This window comes from Papaver somniferum, chromosome 6 (genome assembly GCF_003573695.1).
Source record: "Papaver somniferum cultivar HN1 chromosome 6, ASM357369v1, whole genome shotgun sequence".
Taxonomy (NCBI): Eukaryota; Viridiplantae; Streptophyta; class Magnoliopsida; order Ranunculales; family Papaveraceae; genus Papaver; species Papaver somniferum.
Window position 1 is genome coordinate 136794925 of NC_039363.1, and position 5137 is coordinate 136800061.

Genomic DNA, 5137 nt, shown 5'->3' on the forward strand with positions numbered 1-5137 from the left:
GTCGAACTCGCATGCGTTGCTATCTCAAGCATGTTTGTCAATGTTAGTGATCAAAACTATAAGTCTTGATTTCTAGTCTACTATAGCTAAGGTCTCGGACTAGGATGTAAAAGTGTATTTGAGCTCAAGAACTCCATGGAAATCATCATACAAGACGAAGGACTACTCAAGGAACCGGTGGATCTTCATCGACTAAAAGGTATGTGGAGACTTGAACTTATCTATCACTCAAAAGTATATTTATATCCTATCTTAAGACAAAAGTCGTTTTGCTATATAGAATTAGATTATACACATTTAGTATTTCGAGCCGAGTTTATCTCGCCTATCTATTTCTCGAAATATGTATTGGTAAAGCTTTCGCTTTATCCAAGTTCATCTTTGCCTAGTGACGAAAGTCATGACAAGTTTCAATCACTTTGGAAATTGATTACTTTGACGAAAAATAGTTTGTGAATAACAACTATATAATAAAGTCCTCTAAGAATGTTCCAAATGATTGAAATGAGAGTTTAGATTATATAACCATGGGAGGATATAAGCATTGTTGTGGAAACACATATATGTATAAGTCCTTATTCCTTGAACCGAAGTTTGTCAACTTTGTTGATCAAGAGAACCGGAGTAGTGCGTGAGATAAGTCCGCGAACCCAGTCCGCCAACTGGCGGAAGTTCTCGACCCGAGAATTTCTGCTGGATTTTTTGAACTCCATCCGGGAACTTAAGTCCGCGAACCCAGTCCGCGAACTTGAGTAGGTTATATCTAAAAAGGGTGATTGTGAACTTATTATTATATAAACTAAGGAATGCAATTGCAAATCGTGGATATATAGTGCATGAACTGATTCAAGTGAATGACATCGTTTTTTCTTCAATTGTGTCTTGTGTAGTACATAAGATTTCCTTGCAATTGAACAACTCTCTAACTAGTTCATTTGAGTCATTTGAACTAGTTATAGTGAAGAAGAATATGGTTGATATAAAAGTGATCATATGGGTAACCATTTGGTTAACTATTGTTGAACCAACTAATGTACAAGTTTGGGTACGGTTACACAAGCCTAGAAACGTGCATTTCATTTGTGTATAACAATCTATGTTTTCGATCTAACGGTTGATAAATATTAGCTTGAATCTAATCATGTTTTCATCTAACGGTGAATATTGAATGCTTTGTTACCAAGCTAATATTGATTGCAAACCCTGATTTGAAAGACTATATAAGGGAGAACTCTAGCAACTGGGAAACCTAATCCCCACACATTCTGTGTGATACTAGTTATGCTAAGCTATAGTCGATTCTCCTTTAACCGTTGGTTTCTTATTCTAAACCAGGTTAACGACTTAAAGACTTCATTGGGATTGTGAAGCCAGACCGATACTACTTTCTCATAGTTGTGCGATCTGATCTTGCCATTTTTTATCATACGAGTTCAATTGAAAGAATTGGCTTGAGATTATATCTCCGATAGAGCAAGATAAAAAGTAATCACAAACATCTTCATCTCATCGTTTGTGATTCCACAATATCTTCTTTCGCCGTGTCGATTAAGATTATTGTGAGGTGATTGATAATACTAGGTTGTTCTTCGGGAATATAAGTCCGGTTTATCAATTGGTTCCTGTTCACCTTGATTTCTATCAAAAGACGAAATAAAACTCATAGGTATATTCGTGGGAGACGAATTTATTTATTACCGTAGACTTTTATGTGTGATACAAAATTGTTTATTAAAGTCTTCGACTTTGGGTCGTAGCAACTCTTAGTTGTAGGTGAGATCAACTAAGGGAATCAAGTACGTAGTATCCTGTTGGGATCAGAGACGTAGGAGCATAACTGTACCTTGGATCAGTGTGATATTGGTTGGGGGTCAACTACAGTCCAGACCGAAATTAATTTGTAGTAGGCTTAATGCAGTGTGTGTTCAATCTGGACTAGGTCCCGGGGTTTTTCTGCATTTGCGGTTTCCTCATTAACAAAATTCTGGTGTCCGTGTTATTTCTATTCCGCATTATATTTTGTTATATAATTGAAATATCACAGGTTGTGCGTTGTTCAATCAATTAGAATATCCGACCTTTTGGCTATTGATTTAAATTGATTGACACTTGGATATTGGTCTTTGGTACCATCCAAGTTATCTCTCTAGTATTTGATAAAGACTCGAAGATTTCTATTTGTTTGAGTATATATCAAATCGATAGATTGAGATATAAACTCTTTAATATAATTTTTATCTAGATTGAGTCTGACTGTCTAGTTGATTCTCTAGAAAGTATATTGGAGTATTTCCATACAGATTGCTAAGCGAAAGATTGGGTGTGGTTGTTACACCCCCACCTTTTCAATTGGTATCAGAGGAGGAAAACACGTTTAAGACCTTACAAGTCTGTGTTTGTAGCGATCTGACTCTATGGACAAGAGTACTATCTCTGATAACACAACATCAGTTCAGAGTCTCACGCATAAGTTTCAAAGTCCTGAAACTTCTGAGAAAAACTCTGACTCGTGTCCTCTGACTGAATCTGCATTCAACTGGGAGAAATACCTTGATGAACAGTTGGATGAGCTTTCGGATGACAGTGATTCAGAAGAAGGGCAAAGTATTGATGAGGAAGTCTCTTAATATATCGAGCTGTTTGACGATGCTTTGAAAGAAAAGAAGTCAACATCTTGCTTGAGAAAATACATGGCTCCTCTTTGTCAAGAAAACAGAAAGTTGAGAAAACTCTTTAAAGGATATGATGGTGGGTATGAACTCTTACAATCTATCGTTAAAGATCGTGAAGAAGATGTACGCACAAAAAGGTCCGAATGTGATAATCTTCTTCGAAATCTCTTCACGTTGAAAGAAAGACTTGAAGAGCTGAAGTAAGATATGAATCTCAACAAAAATGTTTTGACGACAAAGAACTCAGTCTTCTCGCTAAAGAAAAATCCTTGGAGACTGACCTTGCAGCTGTCCTTGATAAAGTAAAATCACCGGAAGAGAGTCTGAGTAGATTCAATTCTAGCTCTACAAAATTATCTTCTATGCTTGGAGTATGTAAAGAAGATCGTGATACACGTGGTCTGGGCTATAAAGGAATAGACACTCCAAAAACTAGTAAAATCAATTTCGTTAAAGCTATTGATAATTCTCCAGGTGAAAAACAGTTGGCATTTTGCTCCTTCTAAATCTACTCACACGAGAACGGTTAAGAATAATTCCTTCAACTACTATTATTGCGGGAATAAAGGACATTCTGAGAGAAGATGCCGTTATCGTCCGAGGAATGAAAAACTTCATAACATTCTTGCATGGATGTCTAAAGAAGTTATCAAACCCGTCTCTCACATTGTTGGAGTAAAAGGGATTTTCAACAATCAAGAAAAATACTCTGATAAGTCTTTTCTTAATTGTGTTTTTGAAACGAAAAATGCCTACAATGGTAGAAGGAAGAAAGGCAGAAGAGTAACTGACTTCTTAAATAACTATGAAAAGAGAAAAATGCATAGGAGAAAGAAAAAGAGGCCGAGTTCCCTGTCTCACCTTGAAGAAGGCTGCAAATCCAAGACACCATCTCCAGATTTCATACATATCAATAATCGAGTCTCCGAACTTAAAATCAGCATAAACGGACTCAAACGGAGCATCAAGAAAACATGGAAAGCGGTTGGCTCAGGTACTCCTAGTTCTTCTCTTGATAAAAATCCTTCAACTATGTCAAGTAATTTGTCTATAAATCCCCTTGAAGGAGAGAAAGAAGAAGTTAATATTGATGAGAAAAATGCTCATCTTGATACACCATGAATGCTCAATGAAGCATCCCTCTTCTAGATAAAGAAGGATGCTTATAGATCTCAAGAAGTTTGTCTTGAGAAAGCTGTCAAGGTTGTATAATATATGATCTTAAAAATCTGTTGAGTATCACTCCAGTTTTTGTCTTTTTAAAGAAAAGTATGATCATTCTCTCTAGAGAAAAATTCCATGTTGTTTCCTCTGCAATTGTTTTTGTTGGAATTAAGAAGTTCTGCCTTGGTCCTCCATTCTGTTTGGTCATGAAAAGTTTTAACCACAAATATATGTATACCTGACCCACATAAACGTCTTGTTTCCTAGGGTTTCCTAAGAAAATTGTATATATATATACACATGTACCATGCTAAGCTTTGGCACGTATACGTTCTGAAACGTCAAGGTTCATCTAGTTTTTGTACTTACAATGGATGGGTGCAACAAGGAAGACAATGATAAGAAGGACATACCTATCGAGTTTCACAAGAACCCTGTTTTCATAACCTGCTTTCATGCTATTGATCATGAAAACAAGCTGCCAGTTCAGATGTCATCACAACTGGTAAGAAATCTTCTTCGGGATTTTGAGGTCGTTCGTGAACAACTTGGGATTGCAACAAGGAATTTTGATTTTCTGAAAAACGAACTGAAGAAAGCAACTGAGGAGCTTGTCCATGTTCAATCTCTAGTTGCTAACCGGGTTTAGCGTTTTTCAAATCATGATCTCTTAAGAGACAATTTGCCTAGTAAATCTTCTATTTTTTCTTGTTTTTTTAGAAGAATAACTAGAGTTTGGAATACCCATTATTGTGATTACACATAGCTATGTCCAACGTTTTCATCTTCATGTTTTTAGATTTATTGGTTTAAATTCTAAAATTGTTTGGAAGATAATTTTTGCACTATTAATCTTTATGGTTTTATATATTGCAATATTGTTATGGGATATGTATGTTTGCGTCCGTGAACTTGATTGTCCCATACCTTGTCAAAAGTAAAGTCGTTCATGAGTTGATATGCATGTATTGATAAAATAATGAATAGACTTTTGAAAAATACAAAATTTAAGCCTATTATGTCATTATTTGATGGAAGACAGGATGAACTTTTGTGTTACAAGAATTATGTCTATTGTATGTCATTGTGAAAATGGTGATGGAAAATAGAATGAGTCCTTGTTTATTCCACGGTATAAGGTCGATCTCCAATTCACAATTTTTTGTGTACATACTATGTTAATCCATAAGGTGTCTTGTGTTGATCTCTATCGAATGAGTCATTGTTTTGGCATAGTTGTTGTTCCATGAGATACTTTGTGTCGAGCATGACCAATTAAATTGATTACTTTGTGATTAGTT